The 13,200-nt window shown below is 35.7% G+C and overlaps 1 pseudogene; it reads left to right on the top strand.

Annotated features, from left to right (window-relative positions):
• The first annotated feature begins 745 nt into the window (after window positions 1-745).
• On the top strand, window positions 746-12,878 carry LOC121413221 (annotated as a pseudogene).
• The last annotated feature ends 322 nt before the right edge of the window (window positions 12,879-13,200 follow it).

Here is a 13,200-nt window from a genome sequence, read left to right on the forward strand (position 1 = left end):
CTCTTATAAAATTTCCAACAAAAAAAATAGTTTGAAACAAGTTCGGAACTTTGGAGTCATTTCTTTATGAAAATAAGGTGTAAAAGGTCTACTAGGGTCTATGTTTACAGACTAGAGCCGCGCCGGCGGGTATTTTGAAAATCAGCTGTTCGCACATGTACATACACGCACAAGTCTTCAGTGTGTTTGTTTCGCATGTTATCAATGCACCTCTAATGATGTAAGCTTGTTGGTGTTGGTGTTGATTTTTTTTTTTTTTTTGGGGGGGTGGGGTTTATGATTGGAATAGTACTTCATCATAGAAAGTAAAAAAAACGAATTAAAAAAATAAAAAGAAGATTTTTAAAATCTTACGTATAGTGTGTGCCGGGAGCGTGTGGCAAAAACAGACACTCGGTAAAAACAATTAATGCAATGATATGCTTATATGGAATCAGCATTCATTGCTATAAGAAGGCCTACATTCGCTGCTGAATGATATTTAAGCTAAACACCATCCGTAATACACTTCTGAAGAATAAAACTCAAATACACACACAACAAACAAGGCCAAGGACAACGTAAAATAGACCTGGGGCCCGTTGCAGAAAGAGTTGCAATCAATCGCAACTCAAAAAATCATGCGTAACTTGATTTTCAACTAATCAACAGCGCGCATTTTGGGACTTACGATTGATTTTTTTGGCTTGCGTTTAAACGCAACTCTTTCTGCAACGGGCCCCAATCATAGATCAGTACTTAATCCTTTGTTTCGGATCATAATACCAGTATCAATCACAAGATCTTGTAGTCTACAATCATAGAACTTTTTACGTTTTTTAATACAGATGTAGGACTCTGAAGTAATGAAAATCGATTCATTCATTTGCTATGACTATCTCTTATAAAATTTCCAACAATAAAAATAGTTTGAAACAAGTTCGGAACTTTGGAGTCATTTCTTTATGAAAATAAGGTGTAAAAGGACTACTTGGGTCTGTGTTTACAGACTAGAGCCGCGCTGGCGGGTATTTTGAAAATCAGCTGTTCGATCGATCGCACATATACACGCACGATTCTGATTATCCCTGGTCCATGGTGAGTAAGTTATCGATTATTTTTGTTTTGTATGTTTATCAATATCAATCATGATTAGATCTAGAATTACGTTATTTTTCAATGTATACGATTAGCCTATATATATATGGCTGTTCTTTGTCACAACTTTAACTTTTTTTGAGTTACGCTGTCTGATGAACGCGTCAACTCAGTCGAGTCAGACGAGCACAGGCTTGAGCTTGGGGCTCGGCTCGCCTTTTGCCGTGCGTGCCTGCGTGTCCCCGGAGCATGCCTGGCCTACTCATTCAATGAACTCTTACCATGCTTACTCTTTAGACAGTGGGCAGCCGTCTGTTTCGATTTTTTTAATATATTTTTTTTTTAATTTCTGGTGAGTGGAGCAAACATAGTTCAGTGAACAACCAATATAACAGAGACCGAAGCTCTGGTCTAAGTAACTTTGCTAGACAGCTGACACCCGTCTGTTTCGAGAAGTTTGTTAACAATAACATTTTTTTTTTCTCATAATTTTATTATCTGACTGTATTTGGTGAGTGGAGCCAACGGAGTTCAACAGACAGTCAGACTGTCCTCCCCCTCCCCCTCCCCCCCCTACTAGTGTAGACTGTCACAGTCTACACTAGTCGGGGGGGGGGGGGAGGGTCGGGTGTCCAGACACTTTATATTCTTGAAGCATTTTTTTTTATCTTTGGAATACATTATGATGTAGGCTAGGGCAGGGGAAGGTGGGGTAAGTTGTGACAATTTTTATATTTTGCATGTTACTAATTGATACAACCAATGATATTGTAGAATTACATGTAACAATAATTACCTTGCCTTTTAATTTGATTCTTTGGAAATATTTTTCGCCTATATGTAACTTTCTACCCCCACACTTAACATGCTTAAAGTCAATGTAACCTTTGAAAAAAAAAGAAAGTGGGGTAAGAAAGTTGTGCCCCCTTCTGGGGTTAGTTGAGCCACGAAAACTATATACAAACTCTATGCGAGAAGAACCAGCTTGTCATTTTTTTTTATTTTAAATGTATTGTTTAACTTTGTGTGCAGCCGATTTAAAAAATTCTCAAACGAAGATGAAATATGTGCACAAGTGCATGTATTAGAACTAATAAACCCTGAAAACAATCATTATTGAGAATGAAAAGCTAAAACTACAAGGCAAACCCTGATTTTGTAAATAGGCGTCTTATAGACACCTAAATAGTACACATAAGTGTATGGGATGAAAGTAAGATGGTGTTTCCGGTCACTTTATATTTCAATTTTTGAAACACTTAATAATTATTTTCAACCGCAATTTTTCTGGGCTTCATTTTTGTAACATATCACAGACCAGGCGCGTAGCCAGGGGGCGGTGGGGGCGGTCGCCCCCCACAAAACGTCACCAAAAAGAAAAAAAGAAGGGAAAAAGAGAGGAGAAAAGGGAAGGAAAGGTAGCTTTGTGTTTTTTTATTTTATTTTTTCTCAAAAGAGAAACTCCTTCATTCTTGCTCTATATTTTTATATGAATTTTGCTTCCGCCCTGCGCGCGGTTAAATGACAATATTGAAGTTCTCCATTGTTTCCCCCACCCTTTCACTAACGCTATTTTTCCACCTCAGCTATATGTGTTTCTTGCCAGTTAAAGTTCAAATGTATATAGGGCATGGATTTAGAGTAAGGTTAGGCCGAACTAAATGAAGTTATCCTTTTTTTTATTGATCGCGCAACTTCTGGTCGGGTCGGCTCCGGGCGGGTAAAATCTTTATATCAGTTTCTGCCGTCACCTCCATAAAGTCAACTTCTCCCGCTTTTCAGCTCATTACTAAACAACAATAAGTTTGGGGCAAACAGGTTACTAATTTAAAAAGAGGAAGGTACAAAATTTGTGTCGTATTGAATAAAAAAATACAATATTTTTTATCAAATTCTATTCAATTTCATGTCATTTCCCCGTACATTCACCTCCTGTCCTGTTTTGCGCCCTCAGTTTGAAATTTTGAATGACACTTCTTTGATTCAAAATGAAGCGCTTCAGGATAAGTCAAAGAAATTAGGCATCCTTTCTTATATAATTTCAATAAATCACAGAAGTTTCAACTTTTGCGCACTATTTTCCTTGTAATGAAGTTCAATAATCTTAGAAAATAAATTGAATTAGAGCCGATAGGGTACAAGATACCTGCATTTGATGAAACGTCCGCCCTTAAAAATTTCAGAGTTTCATTGCTCTGCGCAGGAAGGAATATCTTCCTCCTGACAAATAAATTTCTTCTCCTCTGTTTTGCGAGTTAAAGATATGCACTGTCGCTAAATTGTTTGTAATCAATTCTGATCTTTCCAAGAGAAGTATTCAATATATCTTTGAGAATACCCTTTTCTTGAGACCCTTTCCATGGAAAAAAATTGATAAACGCTTTAGCTTCCGCGCTTTGCGCGGGGTTATTAGTATTTTAATTTCCTCCATTGTATTCCTTTTTTGTGCGTTCACAATCACTTTTGAAAACAAGGTTCAAAATCGTCAACTGGATTGGAGCTGATATAGGTACTAGAGACAAGAGAGATGGCTCCTTTTCATTTTAATTTATGAAACACCAAAAGCTTTGCACTTCGCAAGGGAGGGGGAAATTCCCCCTCCCTGCACCCACCCCCTAGGGAGCGCGCTTTGCGCGCTCTGTAAGTGTTTGGCACGCTTCACGTGCATTTACCGCCCCCTCCGAAATGAAATCCTGGCTACGTGGTTATCACAGACACAGGTGACAAGTGTGACCTTCTAGCTCAGATTTTTTACAGTCAAACCAATGTTAACCAATCACTTTAAAGTCTTTACACTTGCTAATTAGCTGTAAATACTAACATCCTCTATAAATAAAAGAACTTTCATGTGAATTTGCTCCTTTCTGCCTGCATATCATAGGCTTTTTAAGGTTTGTTGTTTTTCTCATTATACATTACCATAAGAATTACCATGGCTCAACTTGCCCCATGTTGGTTGGCTCAACTTACCCATTGAGAACTTCATGCAATCTTTTCACATCCACACATTTTTTATGCATCCATCTTGTAAAGACCATGACAAGAATGAGAATCTATACCTGGACTAACGATATTGTTCTTATTATATATTTAAAGACGTGTGTGTAAAAAGCAATGATCTCTTTCAAACCCTTTTTTAATTTTTTTGGCTGAAATTTGTATTTTTTCCTCTTAAAGTACTTTTTGTTTCAAATGTTTCAAAACAAAGTGGTTGGGTTAAGGGTTACATGTATGTAATGCATGACACCACCATAATGTCTGACTAATTCATTATTGGCCTGGGGGTGGTGGCTCAACTTGCCCCCATGCTCAACTTACCCAGCCTTCCCCTACACTGAATTCAATACTACCAGTAGTTGTAATCATCTATTTTGTTCTCTAATATTTTCTAACATTTTGTACTTATAAATTGATGAAACTTCGCTCGTAAAAAATGTGTGAATTCAATGCAATGGACAAACAATACTATTTACAGAAACAATGCTAAAGTAAAAATCCAATGATCATAAACGTTGGTTATATTTATATAAGTTGATAACTTTATGGAAGTTTATATAACAACACAAGCTTCAAGAATATAAAATATATGTTCAACATTTCAAAGTTAAAGATCTGAGACATTATTGCTTCATGTATTAAACATGACATTGGGCCTACCCTACGATTTGAAATGCGCCTTTTCGTATGAACTTTCTCTAGCCATTTCTATCATAGATGCGATGAACTTATCCTCATTTAAGAAAATATATGTAAAATGAAATAAATAAATGATTAAGTTTTCTATTGTTTTTTTATACCCCCGCAGACGAAGTCTGGAGGGGGCATTAAGCCCCTGTCCGTCCGCTCATCCCCCCACTGGGTTTCTGCACGATAACTCAACAAATATTTAATGGATTTTAAAAATGTTTGGTGTGTAGGTATATGACACCAAAGTACATTCTAAGTTCGAATTCGGAGTCTGCAGGTCAAAGGTCACAGCTCATTTAATATGCGAGTTGGTTTCCGCACAATAACTTGAGAAATATTTAATTGATTTAAAAGAAAATTTGGTGTGTGGGTAGATGACTCCAGAATATGCGAGTTGGTTTCCGAGCTAACTCAACAAACATTTTATGGATTTAAAAAATTTGTGGTGTATAGGAAGATGACAAAATACAGGCATTTGGAGTCCGCAGGTCAAAGGTCACAGCTCATTAAATATGCGCAATAACTCAAAAAAAAATTATGGATTTTTAAAATTTGTGGTGTGTAGGTACATGTGGATGACACCGGAATAAGGCTAAGTTAGAATTTGGAGTCCGCAGGTCAAAGGTCACAGCTCATTAAATATGTGCGATAACTCGAAAAATTTTAATGGATTTTTAAAATGTTTGGTGTGTAGGTAGATGACACTAAAATACATGCTAAGTTTGAATTTGGAGTCTGCAGGTCAAAGGTCACACTCACAGCTCATTGAATATATGAGTTGGTTTCCGCACAGTAACTTGACAAATATTTATTGGATTTTAAAATTTTGGGGGTTGTAGGTAGATGACACCAAAATATAGGCTAAGTTTGAATTTGGAGTCTGCAGTTCAAAGGTCACAGCTCATTATGAAAATAAGGATTATGATATATATTTATGAGTCGGTTCAAAGGTCTAAATTTGTTCATTATTTTTATTTTATATCCATATTGGTTTCTGCATTATATTAAGTTTAATCATATAAGTTTAATCATATTTAATGAATTTCTGATTGCGTTAAGCAGGGGCATCTGTGTGCTTTGGACATGTCAAATATCTAGTTCCTGATAACACTTGAAATTCATTCTCTAATTTGCCCTACCCCCTAATTCCCCCAGCTTTTTTAATAGTGGTTGATCAGGACAAATAAGGGTGAGAATATAAATGGCCCCTCCCCCTGTTGGCGAAATCTGGGTCCATCCTTGACACAATCATTTCTGAAATTTACAACTTTTTAGTTAAGAATAGGTGTTGGTACTGCAAAGTCACATGATATCCAATCAGTGTATGTCGAAAAACTTTAGTATGACCTCGTTAAACATTATCCATAATGCTGATTTATATGAAAAATCAAAGATTTACTCTATGTACTGGTAATTAAATACAGCCTCCAAACTAATTTTCTATTCACAGACTCTTCGTAGGATTCTAATCAAATATACTTAAAAAATAATTATCACAATATTTTCCATGATGTTATACAGATAAGTCCCAAAAGTTGCACAAGACTTAAAAGAAAAAGATCATTTGACAATGCACTGCATTTATCGTGAAAATTTAGAGGGCCCGGAGTGTGGATTCCAAACCTTTCCCCGGCCTTATTTACGGTCAACCCTTTTTAACAATAATGACTTCAACATAAGATAGCCTTTAATTTTAAAGAACAAATCTTCCCCATCAAAAAGTTGATTTGAATAAAAAGAGAAAAATCCAACAAGCATTTAAAATCAGAAAATTTCATCGATATCGGATGTAAAGTAAGAAAGCTACATGACATTTTAAAAATGTGCTTAATGTCAAAAGCAGTAAATGAAAATGATTTACATCATCCACTCATTATTGAACCCAAAATTAGCATTTTTAGGGCTTTATTTGATTAATTAGAGCAAACTTGATTTTACGCATAAATTTGCATAATTAATTACCATAATACCAGTGAGATTTTTCGCAGAAAAATGGCTTTGGTCATAATGGATCATAGCAATCTGAGAGTGAGCCCATTTGCTAGGAGACCAGTCTGACAAAGTGTGCATTTGGATTGTGGATGTAAGTTTGACTTTATCCTGATGATATTTTTGCTGGTTTCTTGTGGTCTATTTACTTTGGTTATTTAGATAATTGTCATTTATGTCTTTCTGTTTATAGACCAAGGTTGGATTCCTTATGGTTGGTCACACTCACAAGGATATTTATAAACTTTTCTCACGCATATCAAGTCATCTAAAGAAAAAGAACATCACTACTCCCCCAAACTTTTCTAATCCATCCCAGCTTCTTTCCAACGAGCAGACTGCATCACAACATCAGAGCACATCAGTCATATCTTTGATGTACGTCAATGGCTTCTTCAGTATCAACATACCATGCAGTATGCCAGTATCACAGTAAACTGAACATTTTTACGTTTACAATGGACCAAGAAGAAAAGGCCACCCTCCAAACCAAAGACTGGTCAACCAACCCACACAGCCGTCACATCCTGAAACCGCATCCAGATGCACAGCCCATACTTGTTGAGAAATCATTTGTAGATATGCCATCTCTGTCAAACTACAACCCTATCTGGAACCAGAAGATATCGAAGCATGGAAATCTTTGTGTGAGCTACTCATACTTGAAGAAGATGACAATGGAGGTATGAATTTAACTATTTTCCCCTAATTTGAGTATGCTTCAATTTATTTAAGCAACTATGTAAAGATAGAACTTTGCTAAGAAAACAAATATTTCAAACTGAATTGAATACACTGTAGAATAATTTTTAAAGCCCCCTCACACCTGATCGAATGTAGGCGGACGAAGGGTGATGAATGGGAAAAATGCATGAATATCTGACGAATTCATATAAAATTTCTGTCAAATCATGCGATCAGTAACTATTGTCAAATTTTATCAATGAACGCTATTAAGGATAAATATGACGTGCGAGGGATATAGATTTTTCGGTTCACCTCTTTGAGTAAATTCCAGCCAAGGCGAGCGAAGGGTTGATATAACCCATTAAGACAAACAAACAGTGAGCAATGGTTTGATATGGCGTGCGATTAGAAACAAAGACAAGGGAATATACTTGTACCTGTACTTGTACATTTGTGTCGTCGTACATGGTTAAGGGTTCTTTCGAGATCGGTCCACTTTGACGAAAGCGCGATGAGGGGCTATGAGTGCCAATAACACACGAGCGATAAACATGATAAATGAACAATTACTGCAAACTAAATAAGAGATGCAAATTCAAACAGATGACCAATGATTTTTCAATTTGTCGGGAATATTGAACATAGTAAAAATTTCTGCGTGAATCTGAATAATCGCAGCTATTTGTCCAGAAGGTGTACAAACCCAAACATGAAGGGTAAATATGATTTACTATCAGTTACCAAATCCAATTTTGTAAAAAAAATGACTATCGCCAGCCATCGCAAGACATATTTCAGGCAATTCGGTTAGGTGTGACGGGGCCTTTAAATCAGAAAAAATTGCACTAGATGAGCTGGTACAGGATCAATCAAAATCATCACTTAAACCAACATGTTAACATAGTTTAGATGTACCCCAACCACTTCAGATCTCAACCACTGATCATGCTGTTGCAACAACAATAACAAAACTTACATGATGCATATCATATACTCCAAAATTTGACTGTTAACTGTATTATAACTTTTCAAATCCATCTTAATCATGCTATTAATTTGTTAGATCAGAATTTGGCTATTTATCTGAAAATAAGGATCCAAGATTACTACATTTTGGTCTGATTACTCTCTGTTAGGATACTTATTAGGATTCTATGTATCAAAAGTACATTACAATTACATGTAAAGCTATGAAAAAAAATTGAATTTTATCTCCTATTTTTAATCTTGAAATATTTTTGTATCATTTTTTTATATTGCTAACATTATTTAAATGATTAATAACATTAAAACAATTTCTTTTAATCACAAGCAAGAATAATGATACATAAATTGATGAAGTTTTGCTACATACAGATTTAATTTATAAATTCATAAACTCACATTTATGAGCAATTGTAGGTTTGAAATACTCTCTCAAAATGTGTGAAACTTTGGAACTGGAATTTGGTCTTGAAAGAAAAAAAAAAGAAATGCCACTGCACCTACTTTTTTCATTATAGATTCATCGTGAAAAAATATTGAAGGGGGGGGGGGGGTGAATAGCACCCCTTGCTATGTATGTATAGGATATCGAAGTGTGATGTCATCTTTTTTCCTATTTTGTGTTTTACCATTTTTTATACCATATTTCATTTCATTTGAGCATGATGAAAGACCTCTACAACTAAAATTTCATGAGTATCAGTCCATGGGGGTTTCAGATACATGTACATGAATGACCTCGTAAATACATAATTAGCCCCATTGAACTCAATTTATTTCTGGGGTATTTCATCATGCACTTTCGAAATATGGTATAAAAAATTCTTAAATGCGAAAAAAGTGACGTCATCACTTTGGTACTCGATATGAGAGTTAAATGTTTCTGATAAAGATTAATTGTTAGAATTTGTAGAACAACCACAAATATCTTGTTCTCTTTTAACCAAATATATGTAACTGCTTGAAGGTCATCTTCAAATTTCACCTAACCCTAAGTTACCCGGCTATTTTGTGAGCTTACATTCCTCTTGGGGGGGGGGTATTTTTTTACTGGGGGTGCTGATGTAAATTTGACAAGAAAAAAAAGGATTTTACTCCAAAATTAAGGTTTATACTTAGTTCCCAAAAAAATTCACAAGCGAAAAAAAAATGAAAGGGTTTCATCGCAGTTCCATTTCTCCATTTTTTAACACCTACCAGAATTCCAGGGGGTGCTTCCTATGGAGAATAATACAAGCTGCTCCAGGGAAAAATCTAGTGGGTGCTTCAGCACCCACAGCGCCTCCCCTTTTCTGGGGCCAAGTCACTGCAAAATTTTGAAGGCAAACTCATACATTTTGCTCAATTTGATTCAATTAGGGCTCTAGAAAGCTAATTTTGTTGAATATTCTTTATAGTACTATTCCTACAATAAAATTAAAGGGAAAAAAATTCCAGAAACAACAATTTATCATTTTTTAAATAATTTTTTATTTGTGAAAATTGCACTTAAAAGCCCCTCCCCCATTGAGTGATGGTTTGTGTACAGTATATGTTTTGGGAGTGACCTTGATCTGATAAAATCTAGGAGTTGGCTTAAGGTCATTGGCAGGTCACATTAGTTTTATTTGACAATTTTCAAGTTATTGGTGTACTTATCAGAATTTACAATGAAAACTAACTGGAAAATCCATTTAGGTTTCAAATTAATTTTGAATGTTATCTTTTTGTTAAAGAAATTAATGTTATCATTTGCGCAACTTTACAAATTATCATTTTTGCTACAGAAGATGATGTGACATTTAGATGGCCAATCTGTGATCTGTTGTTGGCAGAGAAATCGCATACAGGATACATCAGAGAAGAAGTATCTTCAAATACATGACAAGATGAACCCTTCAGACAAGTAAGTCATGTATGCTGTGTTTTGTTTTCAAATTTTCTTTAGGTTTCCCCTTTTTTTTCAAAGGAAATAATTGGTAATGCTATAACAACCATAGGAACATGAAATTAATTGATGTCAACTATATGTAACCCTAAATAGACTGGGCTATTTCAACGCCTAAGAAGACTAGGGGGGGGGCTGATTCAGCCCCCCCCCCCTTCTGATCTCGGCCGTCGATCGCGCGATCGCGACGAAAATTGGCACGCGCGTTACCCATGGCATTATCTACAAAAGTATAATATCAAATTCTGCTAAAAATCTCATGGCTCATTAATTATGCTAATTTATGCGTAAAATCATTTGTTTGCTCTAATTAATAAAATAATGCCCATAAAGTGCTAATTTTTGTTTCACATACTCTAGATAGGCATCTGATAAAATTTGTTTTAAAAAAAATTCAACATCACATTTATTTTCTTATGTATTCTATTGTTTTATAAATTTATTATGTATTTCTTTGTTTTTCGACTTTTTGTTTTTTATTGTTTTCTCAATGGAAATTGTCGGGGACCTTATTTTGACCATAAAAAAGATAAAATTAATTGATTTTAAGCAGTAAAAGGAAAAATAATGATACATTTATGAATTTTGGCTAAAAACACTATTTGCATTGGATTTGTACACAAATTCACGTTTTTGAGTAATTTTGGGTCTGCATGCACTTACGAAATGTTGCGTAATTTCGGAACCGCGTACCCAGGGGTCACAATTTTGGTCCCAAAAGTTGCGCGAGACTTGTAAGTAAAAAGTCAGCAAAGCAAACGACGCGGTCAAAAAATATCAAGCGGCGGATTTATCACGAAAAATGTCGAGGGGGGGGGGCTGAATCAGCCCCCCCCCCAGTCTTTTTAGGGTTAAAAGTGAAAATGATACGTTAATGATATTGGCTATAAAGACAATATGCTTTCGATGTATACTTTCATCTTTTTTTCAGAAATGAGACTTGAAGGAAAATGTCACACACAAAAGATCACCTTAAACTAGATTTTTTGTGAGGGTCCTCTGAGGCCCTAGTACAAACGATGATGTCGCAGGAACACATGACACAACGCAAAGTGTGAGCTCTAGTTTTTGCATATTCTACGTATTAAGACCAAAAAAGGTAAATATTCTGATCCGTTTTGGCAGCATATATAATAGATTGCAAGCGTGAAATTTTTTGAAATGTCATAAAAACAATGAAATGCAATCAAAATTGTATTTAAAATTGTCTGTAAAAGACCATGGGAAGGGGCTCTTTCTCAACTAATATTAGATGACATTCACTCGCAAAATAAGTTAAATTACATGTAGAGCCATATGCTCAGATGTTGGTATGTGGATACTTGCATTTCACTACTCCACACATTATACTTTTTTAAGGCCAACCCATCTTCTGATAACAAATGTAATACTGCCACAACAACATGCTTATAACATTCAGATGACAAGTGAAAACATATTTTTGATGTCTTAGCTTTATTCTTTAACTCAAGTGCTGAAACAAATGCGCTGCTGCATTATGCGTTAAACCTTGCAATGTTATGCAAAAGTTCAAGCTACGATAGTATATGTCCACTTTGACATTATGCATTGGGTGATCATTGCATAATGTCATTTCCCTGTGACATTATGCGTTGGTGTGACATGTGTCCCTTTTACATTTTTGGCTGTAATGTAACAGGCCCTCCCCACTTTCCTTATTGCAGTTAGGTTTAATTATTAATGAATTATTTTCTGCAATAATCCACAATAAAGTTTTGTTGAAGGATTTTCAGATCTATCCCATTTTACTCTCAAACTAAGAAACTATAATTTTTTAGTAGTTTGGTTTATATTTATATATCTAAAGCTCAAATACCATTTCAATATTAACAGTTTTATTTGTATTTTATCAAACAAATAGGTTTACATTGGACCAAAAGGCAAGATGGATTGAAGGGTAGATGTACCAGAGGGAGACGTGGTAGCAACATATCTTCAAGAATACTCTACCCATTGGCCTCAAGTTGGACGAGTATGCAAAGTACCATGTGAAACTATAGATGTTGAATGGTACACAGGCACAATGACATCCAAGTGGAAGGAAGTCAAACTTGCTATTACAGGACAGCGGGGCAGAAAAAAGCTCTGGATAGATACCATTCCATCAAATTCTGTCATTCTACCACCATTCAAGCTAACTCTTGGAGAAAAACTTCCTCAGATGATCACAAACGCTCTAAGAGGGAAACATGAAGATTATTTTGATTGAGTCCAGCAGACAAGCAATGGATATCAGTTACAACTTCCCTGCTAAGCAGAAAGAAGACTTAAGTGCCACCTTTCATAATGGCAGTTGAATCAGCATTTAAATGTGAACTGAATTGAACTTCCTTTCTCTGTAAGCTCGTCAAGAACAGAAGGAATAAGCTACATTTTGGCAACTCTAGTCACAATCCAACATTTCAAGATGCTGAAGTACAGCCCTCAACATTGCAAGATATTCTGATCTCATTAATGAACTTGTCTAGAATACATACTTCATCACCTAGAAATTGTTCCCTGACAACTTGAATATAGCAGGTATACTACTAGTCTGAGTATGAGTATTGTCATCTACTGATATGACTGTGACAAGTCAAGCTTAATGAAATAACATCCACCTGCTAGAAATACTGGGGTTCCATTTGAAACTGGGTTAAGAGTAGTCCTGTATCTATTAATCAAATAGAGTTGTCAGAATTTAGAATGGCACAACCACACTGTATCTGGAATGAGTTTTAACCCTAAATCTCCCGGGGTATTTTGATTCTTGTCATTCCCGGGGGGGGGGGGCCATTATGGCCCCCCCCTTAAGATCTCGGCCGCTGATCGCGCGAGCGACGCAAAAA

The sequence above is a fragment of the Lytechinus variegatus genome, chromosome 4, assembly GCF_018143015.1.
Source record: "Lytechinus variegatus isolate NC3 chromosome 4, Lvar_3.0, whole genome shotgun sequence".
Classification (NCBI taxonomy): Eukaryota; Metazoa; Echinodermata; class Echinoidea; order Temnopleuroida; family Toxopneustidae; genus Lytechinus; species Lytechinus variegatus.